Source organism: Myotis daubentonii, chromosome 2 (genome assembly GCF_963259705.1).
Source record: "Myotis daubentonii chromosome 2, mMyoDau2.1, whole genome shotgun sequence".
NCBI classification, from domain to species: domain Eukaryota; kingdom Metazoa; phylum Chordata; class Mammalia; order Chiroptera; family Vespertilionidae; genus Myotis; species Myotis daubentonii.
This window is the reverse complement of record NC_081841.1, coordinates 3,701,789-3,719,806: the sequence shown is the minus strand read 5'-3', so window position 1 is coordinate 3,719,806 and position 18,018 is coordinate 3,701,789. Positions and strand designations below refer to the sequence as shown.

The 18,018-nt window shown below is 46.6% G+C and overlaps 1 protein-coding gene across 5 annotated transcripts in view; it reads right to left on the bottom strand.

Moving 5' to 3' along the window:
- Positions 1-18,018, bottom strand: part of PACSIN2 (protein kinase C and casein kinase substrate in neurons 2) — a 115,513-nt gene that overhangs the window by 91,310 nt on the left and 6,185 nt on the right. The window contains exon 1 of one of the 5 annotated variants that reach the window (XM_059680792.1): positions 15,215-15,281. The exons of the other annotated variants lie outside the window; for them this stretch is intronic. The gene's annotated coding sequence lies outside the window, so the exon portion shown is untranslated. Of the gene's footprint in view, positions 1-15,214; positions 15,282-18,018 lie in introns of those variants that run through there. 5 annotated transcript variants of the gene reach the window in all.

Sequence of the window (18,018 nt, the reverse complement as noted above, 5' to 3'; positions counted from 1 at the left end):
CGGACGCCAAGGGTCAGGGAGCAACATCAGACTGAGTGCTAGGGTTGGTGCTGTGACTCGAACGATAAGAAGTAGCCAGCCAGGCACAGGACAGTCCAGGAAATGGGAACCGTATATGCAAAGACCCTAAGAAGGGCATTTGCTATTGCATCAAACATTTGCCTCTCTACAGACTAACCTCTATCCTTTCCTACCCATGCCAGAAAACCTATCTGAACCCCAGATCTGATCTCACTTTACTCTTCTGCTTAAAAACCTTTGTTAATTCCCAATGCCTATCTAATAAAGTCCCTGCGTACCAAACTTCTTAAGTGAATGTTACTGTATGTAAATTCTATACACCCAGAGATACACACATCTCCACTTCCTCCATGAAGCCTTCCCAGACTACCAATCCCCAGCTGTACCCACAGCCCTCTCCCCTCACACCACTCTGACAGCTGTGGAGTCCACCTCCCCCTCGATACTTGGTTAATGAGAGAAGACATTTCTTGCAACATCTCCACCCCATCCATAAACCAAGGGAGCTGTACACATCACAGCATTCGGATGAACAGGATAGACATCACCACTGACACCTCAATGCAGAGCTGTGTGTGAGCAGAGGTCCAGGGCTGAGCCTGGCACAGACCCAGTGGATACTGAGAAAAGTGTCTGTGCCAAGGAGCTCAAGGGTGTGGTATACCTACCAGGTCCACGGGATAGGGGAAAGACCAAGAAAGACTCAACTTCAAATCCTGGCTCTGCCCTGACTCTGAACAAATACCTCTCTGAGTCTGTTTTATGTGTGAAAAGGTGATGACAGTGCTAGCTCGCAGCACTACAGTGGGAGTTGGATAGCATGTATGTGAAGTACCTGCCACATGGTAGGTGCTGGAGCATGGATCACTACTGTTATCATATGGGCTGGTTAGGATCAGGTCACAAGTCTGGATTTTATTGTGATGGCAACAGGACCACTAAAGGATTTTTATCTGTTCAAATAGCCCAACTGCTCTCACTGTTGATAGAAAATGAAGACTCAGAAGAGAGGTGCCAAAACCACTCCTCCTATTTTGGTTCATAAAAGTTAATAAAAAATGTTAAACCAAACCCCTCCTCTAACATTCAGTAATAGAAAGCATGGCCCAAACAAAGGCTTCTTATATCTGGCCTTCTCTGTGCCTCAGTTTCCTCATTTGTGAAATGGGCTGCAGCCACCCTCTAGGGTTACTGGAGGCCTGAAGGGCTTATACAAGTGAAGGGCTTGGAGCAGAGAAATCGCCCCGTTGTTTTAGGTGCTAGTACCAGCAGCACATGAGTCAAGACCAACTGCCCACAGTCCACAAGCAGACGGAGACTTTACATCTGCTGTGAAGCTGCTGCACAGTGGTACAAAGGCAGAGCTGCTCCCACAACACCCATCCCCCAAACACATAGCCACAAAGCTATGCTGAGAGGGCCAGGAGGCCAGAGTGGAGCACCTTCCCTCAGTCCTAGGGCACGTCACACGCTGCCAGCCCACACAAATGGGAGTAGCCCCTCCCACCTTCCTTAGCTGAGGCCATGTCCCCAGTCTGGGCCACACCCCACCCACACAGGCACAGAAAGCTTACTGTCCCCTCACCTCTATGTACCTGGCAGGCCTCCTCAGTCACCTCTGGAAATGAGACACTACCCAGAACCCACCCAGCAGAAAGGCCTTAATGGCCCAGAAAAGAGGGAAAGACCACATGAAATCCCAGCCCCTTTGCCATTAGCTGCCCAGGGCAGCACCTCTGCCATCAAGAGGCTTACTGAGAAAAGGGTCTGTGCCAAGGAGCTCAAGTAAGTAGCCCAGGGGTTACTGGGACACATCTATATATATAAAACCCTAAGCAACTGGTGGTCGACTGTCCAACCGGTCAACCGTTTGACCAGTCACTATGACATGCACTGACCACCAGGGGGCAGACGCTCAGCACAGGAGCTGCCCGCTGGTGGTCAGTGCGCTCCCACAGTGGGAGTGCCACTCAGCTGACCTAAGGGCGCCAGAAGCCAGGCTCACTGGCTGGTGAGCTCAGCTGCAGTGGCGGCCAGCAGCAGCAGACACAACGGGGCCAGGATGAACGGGAGTGGCGCGGTGCCCAGCCTGGGCTCCGGCTCCTCCCTGGCCACCTGCTGCTTCCCGCACTACTACATCCCTGGGGGATGTCGGTGTGGGAATTGGGCCGAAACCAGCAGTCCGACATCCCCCGAAGGGTCCCAGATTGCAAGAGGGCGCAGGCCTGGCTGAGGGACCCCACCAGTGCATGAATCCATGCACTGGGCCTCTAGTGTGAAATAAAGAAAGGTCAGACTATGTTAAGCTGCTAAGAACAGTAAACAGTCATGAAGCAGAAGAGATGTGTGCCTAGAACCATAATTCCCAGATCTTTGGATTTCACTAACCAAAAATGTCTCCCAAAATTTGGGGAACTTTTCAACAAATAGTGCTGAAAAACTGTATATACATGGGGGGTAAGAGGGCGGGGGGGTAAACTTCAATCAACAGCTTACACCATGCACAAAAAATAATTCAAAATGGATCACAGACCTCAATGTAAAACCTTAAACTGGATTATGCAAAGATTTTAGCTATGACACCAACCAAAAAAGTACAAACCACAGAAGAACACATCGATCAGCAAATTTTTTACATTTCAAAGAGCAGTGTTAACAGAATGAAAAGACAAGCTACATCCTGCGAGAAAATATTTGCAAATCACATATTTGATAAAGGACTTACATCCAGAATATAGAAATCTCGAAACTAAGTATAGACAGTCCCCAACATACAATTTCTCGACTTTACAATGGTGTGAAGGTGACAGACATTCAGTAGAAATCGTACTTTGAATTTTGCATTTTTCTCTTTTCTGGGGCTAGTGATGCCCTCCAGCGAGGCTGGGCAGTGGCGGCTTCCAGCAGCCACGTTGCTGTATTAGAGGATCTGCCCAACTGGAGGCTAATGTGAGTGTCCTGAGCAGGTTAAGGTGGGCTGAGCTAAGCTGCAATGTTCAGGAGATTAGGTGTATTAAATGCATTTTTGACTTGGGATAATTTCGATTTATAATCGGTTTATTGGGACATAAACCCCATCATAAATCAGGGAGCATCTATAATAAAATAAACAATGCATTTTTTTTTTAAACAGGCAAATGACTTGAATAGATAGTTCATCAAGGAAGATATACAGACAACAAGTACATGAAAAAACATTCGACATCATTAGTCATTAGGGAAATGTAAATTAAAACCATAATGAGACACCACTACAGACTACCAGAATGGCAAAAAAGAAAAAGACGGACACTATACCAAACATTGGTGAGGATCTGGAGGAACTGGAACTCTCACACCCTGCTGGTGGGGATGCAATAGGGAAAGGCACTTTAGTTCAACAAACAAAACCGAATCATCCAGCCCTTCCACTCTTGTATCTACCCATGAGACGTGAAAGCATATGTCTGTACAAAAATGTGTACACAAATGTTCATAACAGCTTCATTTGTAATAGCCCCAAACTACAAACAGCCCACTATCCAGCAACAGGCAAACGAGTGAACATACTGTGTGTGTATGTGAGTGTGGCATATCCACACACTGGATTAAAAAGAATGAAACACTGCTATATGCTACAACATGGATGAATCTAAAAATATTGCTGAATGAAAAAGCCAGACTAAAAATAGCATATACTGTATGATTCAATTTATGTAAAACTCTAGAAAAGATAAATTAATCTACAAAAAGCAGAGTAGCTGCCTGAAGTGAGGAGGAGCAGGCAGAAGGAACTATTCAAGTCAATCGGTGAAACTTTTGGGCATAATGGGTATGTTCATTATCTTGATTGTGGTGATGGTTTAACGGGCGTATTCATATGACCAAGCTTATCAAATTGTACATTTTAAATACACGCAACTAACTGTTAATTATACTCAATAAAGTTTAAAATTTTGGTGGAAAAGTATGACCACTAACTTTTTATTTTGTCAAGAAAGAAATACTCTCAAAAAACTACCAGCTCTTGCCCTGGCCGGGGGGATCCATTGATTGGAGCATGGTCCTAGGCACCTGGGAACTGGGGAAGGGGGCGGGTTCAATCCCCAGTCAGGGCATGGGGGGTTGAGGGGTAGGGGTAATGAACGTTACTCTCTCCCTCTCTCTCTGAAAAAGTCGAAAGGGTGTTGTGTCCTTAGGTGAGGATTAGGAGAAGAAAAAAAAAAAAAAAACTACCAGACCAGCTCTTATCACCAATACTAAAAAATAAGGACACTTTAAAACTAAAAGATCAGAGTTTTACACTAAAAAACAACTCTTCCCAAGAAAAGGCAGTTTCTAACCTTAACACATAAAAGATTGCACTGTCCTTATTTTTCTCACATTGGTGAGAAGACCATTTCAGACCAGCTTTTGTGACCCTCTGGGCTGGGGACACCGCTGAAGGCTCCGCGGTCCTCAGTTGCCCTGCAGCCTCCATCTCCGACCTGGCAGTTCCCCCTGAGGGGTGGCACCCCAGCCCCAGCAGCACCCGGAAGCTCATGTGTACTGTGGGACCCTGTGACTGTGACAGTGACCAAAGACACACACCCTCCCCCATGAAGGACAAGCAGTCACAAGAATGTGCCTGGAGCGCTGCTTTGCTGTTGAAGAAGTGACCTGACCAGTTTCTAGAAGAGCTGTTCACCTCGGAGCCAGGGTACCTGTGCTTTGCTGCAAAGTTTCATGTGTCAACGTTAAAACTGTTTCCTGGGAACCTTCCAGGCTAAAGTCCATGGAATAAAGCGGAAATAAAATATGAGCTCTAAAAAGCCCACGATGTAGGCCGGAATCCTTCTGATGTGGTGCCAGATGCTAACAAAACCCAAGGCCTCGAGCAGCCAAGCCCGAGAGGAGACTCGGGGAAAGGCTCAATGCCAGTGGTCCTCGTCCTCCCGAGCGGCAGGGTGGGTGGTGAGAACAGTGAGCAGGGACAGGCCAGCTGTCAGACAGGGAGGGACACCGGGCGCAATCAGGGCACCATGAGCAGCAGGGAGGGCACGGGAGAAACACACTCAATAAATAAGCACAGACTTTGCTATTTCAAGAAAGCAAATATACAATGACTCTAGAGCTGTACCCTGCACCCCACGTGCACTCATGGGGACACCCAGCCTGCACACTCAAGCTCCAGCTACACACACAACCTGCACACAGCCACCATCTGGCCACCTCTCAGTCTGAGGCGTGTGCACAGGTGGCACAGTCCAACCCCAGGTGGACCACGGGGAAGAGGCTCACAGGTCTTGTAAGTGGCCCAGGGGTTACTGGGACAGGGAATGCCAGGGTCTCTGTCCCTGTGCAGGGTCTAGAGGTGGAGGCACAGGTTTCAGATAGGCACAACTCTTGGCCTTTCAGATCCTCACCCCACGGGGAGAGTCACATTAGAAGAGGGCCCAGGGCAGGAGCCCCATGCGGCCCATCCGGCCTTAGTGCCACAGGGAAAGAAGCCACTAGAGCTCCCCATTCATACACACACTCAGAAAACATACAGGTTCTCTCTTGTCAGCCACTCCATCCTCCCGTTTCCAATCTCCATCTTATTGGACTTCAAACCTGGACTTCCCCAACCCGGCTCACCCCTTCAGACTGAAAACTGCGTTTAGAATACCTCCCTCGCCCTGTCTCAGGACCTGACCTCCAACAACCATCCCTTGGTGACATAATAAAAGCACTTCCCCTTCCCAGCCTTGGGGCTTCTCCGGAACCAAGGTCCCAGGAAGAATGACTGGGCACTGCGACGTCTTTATTAACCCTGAGCTGAACACAGACCAACCACATGTCCATGATGCGAGCTGCATTCAGTCATCTTTCAAAGTAACTGCAAAAGTGCAGTTTGTGCTTCTCGGGAAGCTGTGGCCAGCCTCAGAATTCTGGAAGCAGAACTATTAAGTTATTAAATGTAAATAAATATTGAAGGAACAAGCAGTGGATGCCAGAATGGCAGCTTGCAAACTTCCAGTCAGAATAACGATTCTGTTGTCAGAGACTGAGTCAAGATCACAAATGCTATTTCATTCCACCCTCTACAGAGGCTACAAAGTTTTCTAAAGCAACTCTTCAGGAAGTTACTCTGTCCACTGGGCAGAGCCTGAAAAATTAAAACAAGAAAACAACTGTCTGGTGTGGAAAAACCAGTGTGCATATAAATCCCCTCAGCCAGTACTAAAAAATGTGCATTTCAAATGTCATTCACAAGGCGATGAGTTGGGACTGAGGAAGGGATTACGCAATTCTGCTAACAGTAAATACACATAGTGTCTATAATGTCTGCCACACCCAGGCCTGAAAGCATGTTCCACTCGGGCTTCCATCCTTGGCTAGGCAATGTGGTGTGACTGTCACGTAAAGATTAAATCTCCGACTGCTAAAGGAACCAGTCTGAGGACGGAGATGGTCCAGGACAAAATGGTCAACTTAATTTTTGTTGGCATTTCTGATGACGCCTTCAGGCCTGGCTTGCTGAATTCAACACCAGGCGGCATGCTGACCCAAAGCGCACGCCACCCTTCCTAGCTATGAGGCCTGTCACTGAACCTCTCTACGCCCAGCATGCCACCTGCAAAACAAAGTTGTCATAAGTGTAGTCATGCAAGTAAAAGCAGGGCAGCTGCACAAAATAAGCCTCAGTAAATATTAAATTTTTTTAAATCATTATGATAATGATGAAGTCACAAACCAGTTCAAGAAGGTAAAAGCTGGAAGGGAACTGGGAGGTTGACAATGAGCCTAGCTAGCCCCAAGCAGGCGGATGAGGGCTGGCCTTCTCTGCACGCTGGGATAGGGGTTGGCTAACCATGCTCTGTCCACAAACTCCCTCTCCCACTAGGACTTGGTCCACTGTGTTCCTGCTACAATCCCACTGCCCAGAAACATGCCTGGCTTATAACATTCAAATCTTTGTTGAATAAATGATTGGGGATTTATGAACCTGTCAGAATTGCATGAAAAAAAAATTGTGTCCAGTATGGAAGGAAGAGAATCTATTTTCATGAAATTTTGAAGGAGATCTGAGACCCAAATAGAAGTCAAGAAGCATGGCTGGGTTCCACCCATGTGTCTCCGAGCACCAATGACCAAGGTTAGGAGAATAAGCAGAAACATTACGGAACCAAATCTAACAAAGAGGAGAGCTTTCCCAGAAAAGAGGCTTCTTGGACTGGCCTCCATGGAATCACCAACTTCTCCATGGGCAGGCCCAGCCTTTAGGTCTGTGGTTTGGATTCAGGAATATACTCTGCAATTAGAGCGCCAGGTTAAGGGGGGAACTGGATTTGTTGAATTAAAACAAAACAAAATCACGCTGCACCATGAAGGGAAGACAGGTGAGCCAGAACCAATGCTTCCAGAGAACCAAGCACCCAGCAGAACTCCTTCCAGGCCCCTCGGGTGTAATCACCTTCTTTGCTCCCATGGGCACTTCAGACACTCCTGCTTCTTGAACTGGCACGGACTCTGAACTCCCAACCTGCTTCCAGTTCACAACTCAGCCCAGCCACACTGGGGACTCCATCTCCCCAACATGCCCTGATCCATGAGGCATGCAGATGTTGGACAGAAGGACATACACCAAAATACCAGACAAGGTTAAAAGGGCAGCAATAAACCTCCACATATAAATAAATGGCGTGCATGTGTGTATGCACTGGGGCAGTAAAAATATCTATCTACAAACTACTCCTGATGGCACAGCCCTGCATGAGCAGCTCCTGTGCAATCACAGCCTAGCATTCTGGAGAGCCAGGGTCCCCATGGTAGACCACCAACGCACTGAAGGGGGAGCGTGAAGGCAGCTCTGGGTCTGAGGAGCTGTTAAGCTTCTGCGAGCCCGTTTCCTCAACTGTAAAGTGGGAATCAAAGAGGCATGTGGCAGGATGCTGGGGGCTCAGAGGACACCTACGGCAGCACTAAATAAGGCTCTCTGGTGCAATCCCCAAGTGTGGGGTACACAGTCACTTGACCAGTCCTCACAACAATCCTATCTTTATCCCCATTTTAATCCTCACCCAAGGATATTTTCCCATTGATTTTTAGGGAGAGAGATGGGAAGACAGAGAGAAATATTAATATGGGAGAAACACGATTGGTAGCCTCCCGGGCCATGGAGGAGCCTTCGACCAAGGTGTGTGCCCTTGACTAGGAACCAAACCCAGGACCCTTTGGTCCACAGGCCGATGCTCTATCCACTGAGCCAAACCAGCTACTTATCACCATTTTAGAGGCACAGAAACTGAGGTGCAGAGAAATGCAATAACTTGCCCAGAGCTGGATGGGATTCAAGCCCAGGCAATCTGCCTGCAAGCTCCATATATAATAACTAGGGGCCCAGTGCACGAAATTTGTGTGTGGGGGTGGGGGGGGAGTCCCTCAGCCCGACCTGCACCCTCTCCAATCCAGGAGTTTCTGTCTGTCTTTGCAAATGGACTGAGGTTGCTTTCACCTTAGGAGGTGAGCAAATTGTCTGAGACCCCAACCCAGTTTGGTTTGGTGCTCACAAAATAATAGAGGTCTTTTTTTTTCTTTGCTCCATTGGTGGAGATTCCCTAGAAGTTGCAGGCTATGTTCCTTTTAATTTTTCCTCGACACTGTGACTTTACTTACGTCTCTCACCTTTGCTTTCCCTCCATCCCCCACCGGCAACAGTAACTTGCTCCAGGCTCACTTTGCTCTAGTGCCGTGGTTGGCAAACCATGGCTCACGAGCCACATGTGGCTCTCTGGCTCCTTGAGTGTGGCTCTTCCACAAAATACCACATGCAGGCATGCACGTACAGTGCAATTGAAACTTCATGGCCCATGCGAAGAAGTCGATATTTTGTGGAAGAGCCGGTATTTTGTGGAAGAGCCACACTCAATGGGCCAAAGAGCCGCATGTGGCTCACGAGCCACGGTTTGCCGATCACTGCTCTAGTGTCTAGGACAGGGGTGGGCAAACTTATTGACTCGAGGGCCACAATGGGTTCTTAAACTGGACCAGAGGGCCGGAACAAAAGCATGGATGGAGTGTTTGTGTGAACTAATATAAATTCAAAGTAAACATCATTACATAAAAGGGTACGGTCTTTTTTTTTTTTTTTTTTTTTTAGTTTTACTCATTTCAAACGGGCCGGATCCGGCCCGCAGGCCGTAGTTTGCCCACGGCTGGTCTAGGAGATTGTGCAACGCATCTGCCACCAGAACTACAATTCCCAGCATTCCTGGTGCACCCCATGCTCTTGGTTGCCACTTCCGGTCCAGGGGCTGCAGAAACCAAAAGGACTGGGAACTTCAGCCACCCCCAGGCTGGGCTGACAGGGCCAGCCACTCCAGCGGCGTCCCCAGGACTCCGGCCACTCAGTGCCGGCGCACGTGCGCGCTGCCCACAGGCCTGCCATCTTTGTTGGGTTAATTTGCATACTTACTCCTGATTGGCTGTGGGTGTCATGGAGGGACGGCCAAATTACATATTTGTCTATTATTAGTATAGCTAGCTGGCTGCATACACCTGCAGCGCAGGGTACAGGAATGCAGCAGATGCTTGTCCTTGTCCTTGTCCCATTGCTCCAAAAAGGGCCCTCCTAAGGTGAAAGCAACCTGGGCCTCAGCTCAGGGCCCCAAAAGCCAGTCCCCTGGACAAACCAAGAGACTAGGGAGCGGGCTTCACAGCCCTTGTGGATACAGGCAATTTGCCACCTCCTGCCACCACGAGTCTAAGTGGGCAGAATCTTCTAAGAATGGGGCTCCACCTCTCCAGTCATGCTGTTAACATTACATTTTTGTAAGGCACAGATTTGAAGGGGTTTTTTTTTCCTGTCTCTTTACTTATTAGCAAGAGAGCATGCTATTTTCAACTATTTCTAAATTTCATGAACCTGCAAGTTTCTGGTAGAATTTGTAGACCAAAAAGCACAGGTCCAAAATAGCAATTCTGAAGATGATCTCCAACTTCAGACTCACACCTGCGAGAGCAAAAAGGAAAGAAAGCAAAAAGAAAATAAAAACAGCATTAAAGATAAGCTAACAAAAGATAGCCTGGAATTTTCTCTATCAACTATTTCACTTAGTTTTCATGAAAGGAGACATAGTGTAGCACTCCAATGATCCAATCACTTCAAGTTTTTCCATGACTTGGAATGGAAAGGGCAAAGGGAAGCTAAGAGCCTGTGCCTCTGGGGTTGGTAGTTACCACCCAGCCCGGTTGAGAAACCCTGTGGATGACTTGGGGCCTCCGTCCAACCCGTGTCCAAGCTTCACCACACACACAACCAACAGCTCTACCAGTTGCCTAGGCAACAGCCAACCTAGACATGTTTAGGCATCTGTGGAAACCAGGGCAAAGTACACTTTCCATACTTGTGATAAAAACAGACTGCCAAGCACAGAGCATAGCATTACTCTAAAATTTGGATTTATTGACAGAATAAATACAGCTAGAGAGGAAAAGCAGGAAGCTAGGCAACACCCAGCCGAGCCAATGCAGTTAGGCTAGCCCTACGGCGCTGGCACCAAAAACCTACTTGTGGCTGGGAAACAAAACTCTTATTATGCTTCTGTGTTGTTCGTGATTATTTCCTCTTATTTCTACCTTCTATGTAAAACTGTCTTTTGTTTTGTTGTGAAGTCAGCCCTTCTTAGCTAGTTAGTATAAGAGGAACCAAAAAAAGAGAGTTTTTGTGATGGTGAGGCCAGAGAACTAAAAGGGAAGTAGCCCCCAAGGAAAGCGAGGGATGGGGGGGCTTGATAGAGAAACAGAATCCAAGGGTGAGAGCTGAGGCCTGGGCACTGCTCCTGACCTGGAGCCCTTCCTTGTCCTGCTAAGCACATTTCCCGTTGCAGATCCTGGAAAATGAGCCTCCAGGAAAACAGGACTCCACTCAGTCTGAAGACGAATACCTAAGTGACAGTAGAAGGTGAATAAGTAAGCCAACCTACAGTGAAAGAACAAGGTGAAGGACACAGTGACCTCAGAACAAAAAAACAAAGAAAACAACACTATAAACCTCCCAATGTTCTTTGAGTTGTGTGAACCGAGCTAGGAATTTCCGTGAGAGCAGTATCTACAAGGTAGTCAGGCAAAATCAGAAGAATGCCAAGATTCCCCCTCGGCCATACCAACTGATGAATGACACGGGAGAAACCAAATTGCACAGTCTTTCCTAATAAGCAGACTGGGAGTGAAGAAGAGATATTGAGGTTCACACTATATGGTGACTGAGCTACTGGTAGCAAGCAGCCACAAACATTTACATCCTGGGAATGGAGAATCATAGCTCAAGTGATTAAAAAATAAAGTAGGGCCCAGCTGGGTGTGGCTCAGTGGATGAGTGTCGTCCTATGAACCAAGAGGTCACAGTTCGATTCCCCGTCAGGGCACATGCCCAGGTTGCGGGCTCAATCCCCAGGAGCGGGGTGCAGGAAGCAGCCCAACAATGATTCGCTCATTACTGATGTTTCTCTCTCCCTCTCCCTTCACCTCTGAAATCAATAAAAATATAATAAATAAATAAATAATAAAGTAGGAAGAGTTTTCAAAAAACTTTCTTACTTAAAAAGTAAAGCATCCAATTCAAGTAAGATGATATGCAGAAACTTAGGAAGAAAATGTGACTCATGTAAGAAACTCTCACAAAAGGTTCTTATCTCACAGATACTTGGAAGTTCTAAAGTCCAAGGTATTTTAAAGAGAAAGAATTCCTCAACCAGAAAAATAAACCCACAAACAACAGAGGAGGTTTTTAAAACCCTCTAAGATGTGCAGATCCTTTAAACTAGCACTTCTGTTTCTGGGAATTTATCCCCAAAATTCCCAGGAACTCATTACACAGATAATAAAATGAAATTATAAAATGAAAATTCATCTATTATAGCAAAAAAAGTGGAAACACCCTAAATGTCCAGCATTAGGGGAATATATTGATCTCATGACATCAACAGGATTATGTAACCATTAAGTTTTTTTTTTATTTAACTTTATTGTTGAAAGTATTATAGATATCCCCCCGTTTTTCCCATTGACCCCCTCCACCCAGCCTTCACCACACTACTATCTGTATCCATGGGTTATGCATATATATATGCCTATAAATTCCCCCGTTAATCTCTCCCCACACTCCCACACCATATAATGGTAAAAACATGAAAAACTGCCCGAATGGCATGGCTCAGTGGTTGAGTGTCAACCTATGAACCAGGAGGGCACGGTTCGATTCCTAGTCAGGACACATGCCCGGGTTTCGGGTTCAATCCTCAGTGTGGGGAGTACAGGAGGCAGCAAATCAATGATTCTCTCTCATCATTGATGTTGCTATTTCTCTCTCTTCCTTCCTCTCTGAAATCAATAAAAATGTGGGTTTTTTTTAAAACATGAAATATATTTAAGCAAATCTGAGTAACACAACTGTAACAATATTGATCAGTGAAAAAGAGGAGCACATGGGGTCAGACCAGGCTTCAAAGCCTCTCTCCTGTTCGCAACCTGGATGACCTTGGCCTAAGCATAGATTCACGACCTGCAGCACCTGCATGTTCAAACTAGCAACCTTGGCGGTCACCAGAGCATTGCACTTGTCTTGCCTCTTCTGAAGCCTGGAACAAAGTAGACAGTATGGGCAGCTACTGCTTCCCTGTGTGCAAGATAAAATACAGAGAGTTCCTCATTCAGAAAACTCTATTTTCTATGTTGTATCTTCAACATCTAAGAGACCTAAAAGACAAGAAAGGAAGGGAATTCCTGTGACACAAAAATGAAGATTATCACAAGCACAAAAACAAACACTTGCTCTAATTTACCTGCACAAATGATCTTAATTTGATATCACAATGTCAGCAAAATGTGAAGACCTTGCACAATTTTACAAAGTGCAATGCAAAGTCAATGCTCTACAGAAATGTAATGTCTACTCTCTTGATTAATTTTAGTAGCATGTGACACCTTTCCAAAGGCAGCTAGCAGAGGTGAGACAGCAGTACTCCTGAGCCAGCTCTGAATCCCAGGCACTATGCTTCCACTCACCAGCCGGGAGGCGGACAGCACAGCGGGTGGACAGGTAAACAGGCGGACAAGCAGAGACTACCTGGACTCACGCCCAGCAGCTAGGCTGTTTAGAAGCCTCTCCCTTTCTTCCCTTTATCTCCCAACTGTGTAAATTACTGCAAACTTTCAGATTATCTTAAGCAAGTTAGTTGCAGGCATAGATCCCATCTTAAACAAAACAAAAGACCACATAACTTGTCTTGTTTCTGTTTCCGAGAGGTGGGGAAAAGATTAACTTTTAAAGATTACTTTCATATTTGCAGGTGAGTCAGTCAGAATTCACTTATTCAAGGCAGCAAGGTAAGTGAAATGATAGTGATCCTGTGAAGGTCATGCCGTCCCTCAGAGCTTCCGTTTACTCATACGAACAGTGGAGAAATGCTACCTTAAGCAAGAATTAAATGACCAGAATGTAAAGCTTCTTGTATGGTCCCTCAGAAACCTCTGAATCCGGAGGTCTGTCTCCGATGGTGACCCTCACCCGTGATCTGCCCTACCCTCACCCAAACCCCTCACTGGCACCTGCCCAGACTCCTTAGCCAATAAAACTTTCGCTGGTGCAGAGGTCACAATGGCTTCCTTAATTAAAACATTGTCATACCCATGCTAAAAGGCGCCCAGGCAGCTCCCAAACCCACTAATAGCAGGCTTGCAAGTCCGAGAGGGGAGCAGAGCCTGCTCTGTGGTTTCTCTGACGACCACAACTCACAGACTTGGCGCACTCGGCTGGCGACATTGTAATTGGGTACAATGGAACACAAATGTAGTTTAAAACATGAAAATGTTCACTAACAATGGTTTGGGCAGCACTTGATAATAATAAAATTTCATTCAATGGAACAGGGAACTTCAAACACTAGCCACAGTTTATTCTGTATGTTGAAGACCACCTGCAGGCCCCAGCAAAGCCCCATAACCAGGCTCCCTGGGAGCTCTGGACTTGGGGTGAGGCCTGTGTGGGGTCTTGGCCCACTGGCCTCAGGCAAAACCACCAATCCTCCAGTCCTCCCTCTTTTTCTCCTCTGAACAATGAAGAGGGAGCAAAGCAACAGGGCTGCTCTCAAAGCAAAATGAGGGCTATGGAAATTTCTTGGTAAACGGCAAATACCTACACAACCAAGCTGCTTATACATATTTTTTTTAATTATAAAGCCAAGTTGTTACTTAAATATTCATTCTAAAAGTAAAAGGGCAATGGCACAGTTTGGAAAATAAGAAACTTTCTAGACTTCTACAACCTTAACCTCATTGCTGTATATTATTTTACTATTTTACACATCTGATCAGTGTGCATATAACTTTACAATTTGCTTTTTCAACTCTATATTTTTCATCACCTAAGTATGAGCTATCATCACCATCACACACACTCCCTTCCAATTCTGAGAGTCACTAAGTCTAGTCACACAGCATCCCGCCATCACAGGGTCAGGCTTCCTATAACCTGTAACATTCAACCCAGAGGGAGTAAGGCCTCTATGTGGCCAGGTTGCCCTCAAAACCCAAAGAGAATAGGACCACCCTCAGGCCCTCATCCCAACCAAGAGGAAAGAAGCTTGAGGCGGTCAGAAGAGAGGAAGCAGGCCTTGTAAGTGCTGGGATGGGAGGATACTCCATGCAGGGCTACAGGCCTCGCCCACACCAACAACCCTGACGGCATCCCTGGGACCCTGAGTCACTAAGGAAAGGCCCAAATATACTAAATATGCCTTGGCTGCGGAAGAGAGGAACACATTTTAGAAGAACTTTCAGTAGAATAGGATAACGTAACATCAATGTTGGGGCTTTAAAAATGGTATACTGCCCAGAGAGTGTGGCTCAGCTGATGAGCATCAACCTATGAAACCAGGAGATCACGGTTTGATTCCTGGTCAGGGCATGTTGCCCTGGTCGTGGGCTCGATCCCCAGGGGGGAGCGTGCAGGAAGGAGCCAATCAATGATTCTCTCTCATCAATGATATTTCTATCTCTCTCTCTCCCTCTCTCTCTTCTTCTCTGAAATCAATAAAAAATATGTTTTAAAAATAAATGTTTTAAAAACACAAAAGAAAGCACCTGTGGACTGGCAAAACCACCCCACAGTCACCTCCCTCAAAGTCATTTCTCTGCAGTGTCTGAGGGCAGTCAGAACTGCCTTCTTCAACCCCCTCCACTTTGTACTTACTATTTGCCACTGTCCCAATGAATGTGAGTGCTCCTAGGCCCGCTTCCTGGCTGAGCGGCCTCTGCAGAGTGCAAAAGTCACCTTAATCTCAGAATCCCAGCCAATGCCCGGGGCACTGAACACTCAGTGACCAGGACAGTCCCTTCGACCCGACACGCCTACTTCCCTACACCCACATACACTCCCTCCAAACACTCTCAGCTCAGAGAGTGACATTAAAATAAAAAGCGCTTACTTCAACAAAGCAGCCTCGCTAAAGGCGTTCGGAGCTCACAACTAACAACCCTGCCACTCTATCAATATTTAAATCACAGACCAGAGACGACTGGAAGAGAAGGGCTGACCGACAGGATGCAAGTTTCCTGGTAAGAGTAAATGCTCATAACCACTAGCAGAGCTACCTAAGGAGGCGCTACAGCAGGTTAACTGGACACGATCCCGCACAGCGGCAGCAGCCTGGGGCTTACACTTCATCATGGGCCTTGCTCACTGACAGCCTCATTTCCTGATCAGGCTTCTACTTTTGGTGATTTTCTACGGCTTAATGTTCAGGATTCACTGACTGCCTTACCCCTCCACCAATCCCTCTCCCTAGTGAGCAAGTCGCTTAGGGAAGCTGACGCATGACACCAAGCTTTATGCGCAGTGTCAGTGAGGCTGTGTATGTGCCTCCTCCCCTCCGGTAGCCTAAGGACATGCACCAGAAATGAACAAAGACCCTTTTCCATGCCTGGCCAGTGAATGATGTCAGCCCATCTCCTTACAGGTAGCAGACATAACTGACAAGACAGGAGGACACACACACAACATCTGAGTGATACCTACTGTATACATCCTATCACCTCCAGGTCTGAGTATTCAAAACCTCTTTATGATGGATAATTCTTTTCATTAATAATAAACCATCTACCATCTGTGAGGCTTTAAAGTTCAGTGTTCTTTTGTATACATGAGCTCTTTATGTAGCTGAGACTCTATACTGTCAATAAACCTTAAAAAAAAATCAGTCCTTAAAATATTCAGAATCGGCCAGAGGCCACAGAAACCACCACTGGACAAGCATAGTCACCGGCACAGACCACACCCAGCTCTCAGCCCAGGGAGGGGTCTCCAGGCTACATACTTGGATGAAACAAGTCAAATATTTGGAATTTTCACTTAACATTTATTTCACAAGTTTCCCAAGTGCTAAGCAATACTGAGAGATAATCATTTAGATGTACTCTTTAATCAATAAACATTAAACAACAAAAACAAGCATTAAACAAGTCTGTTCAAAACACCCCAAGTCCTACAAATGTGTTCCTATGGAAAATATGGCAAGAAAAAATAACAAAATAAGTAACCTCTTGAAGGTCAGGCAGAAAGGTGTTTAGTGAGCCAAAGTCAGACAAGAAAACAGGTCTTTCAGCAGATGAACAAATAGTTTCCTCTGCAAGTGACACATTCTGGGATACTTGCACTGCCAAACAAAACTCATAAAGACAACTACCTGGGAACTAAACTAATGGAAAAAACCCAAGCTGGCAACCAGAAGCCCGGTTCTAACCCCCAAGACAGTCTTATGGCTGTGTGACCCTACCAAAGTGATGGCCAGGTCTGGTACCCTTTCTTCATCACAAAAAGAAATATCCCTCACTGCCCTCAGAAATGTTTAAGGACAAAAAAAATGAGAGGTGAAAGGCTTTGGAATGTATCCTCCATAAACACAAGTCGTCATTATTATTAGCTCAAAGATGACCGGGACAACAGGATTACAGAATAGCAGAGGTGAGTGGGAGCTTAGAAGTGATGATCCAGTTCTTACTCTGGGCCCAGGCCTCTAAAGCTGTCCCCCTGTGTGTTTTCTGGGAAAAAGTCCAGAGTTGTTATCAGTTTCTCAAAAAGTTAAGAACCTCTAAGCCCCTGATTTTACAAATGAAAACTGAGACCCAAGCGAATGTGACTTTCCTAGGCCTCAGGATTAGTTGGGGAAAGGCTGGACCAGCCCAGGGCTTCCAGTCTCCATCCATGCCCCTCCCACTCTATCATTCCACAGGTCTAAGAAGGAAAATGGTCACATAAACCTCATAGAGCCATAAAGTGTTACACAAACCACTGAACAGGTGCTTTCTAAAGTTACTGTAAAGTTTCTTTTTTTGAAGTTCTACTAGATTTATTAAGAGTATACTACTCTTCCTGAAACCAAGATGGCGGCATAGGTAAACACCGGAGTTAGCTGCCTCGAACAACCACTTCACAAATACAACTAAGACGTAACAGACATTGCCCAGAACCACAGGAAGACTGGCTAAGGGGAAATTCTTCAACTAGAAGGAAAGAGAACAGCATACGAGACTCAGAGGAGGCACAGTGCGGAAAATACAAAGGTGCGGAGGTACGCGCAGCGGGCTGGGAGCTGAGGGCGCAGTTGTCGTTTTCAATCGGGAGGGAGTCTCAGATTCTGAGCTCCAGTTCTGGGTGAGTTTCTAGGGACGCAGACTCAAACAGGAGAAGCGGGACTGTCTGGCATCAGTCGGAACGCGAGGGCAGCTTTCTCTCCAAGGTTTGCAGCGGTTGCTGGGACTCTGAGAGGCAGAGCCTCTGGGGACGGGACTGAGAGCAGCCATAACTGCTCCCTCCACCCACCCTGTTGATCCTGTGAGACCTGCCCCGCCCGTGCCCTGCGCCCTGCGCAGAGCCATTTGCCAGATAGCCTCAGGCAAAGGCTAGATTAGCACCTCCCTAGAGGACAGAAGTTTTCCCACTGCAGACACAGCTGATTCTCACAGCCAGTTGGCCTGGAGGTCAAATCACCCCAGTAT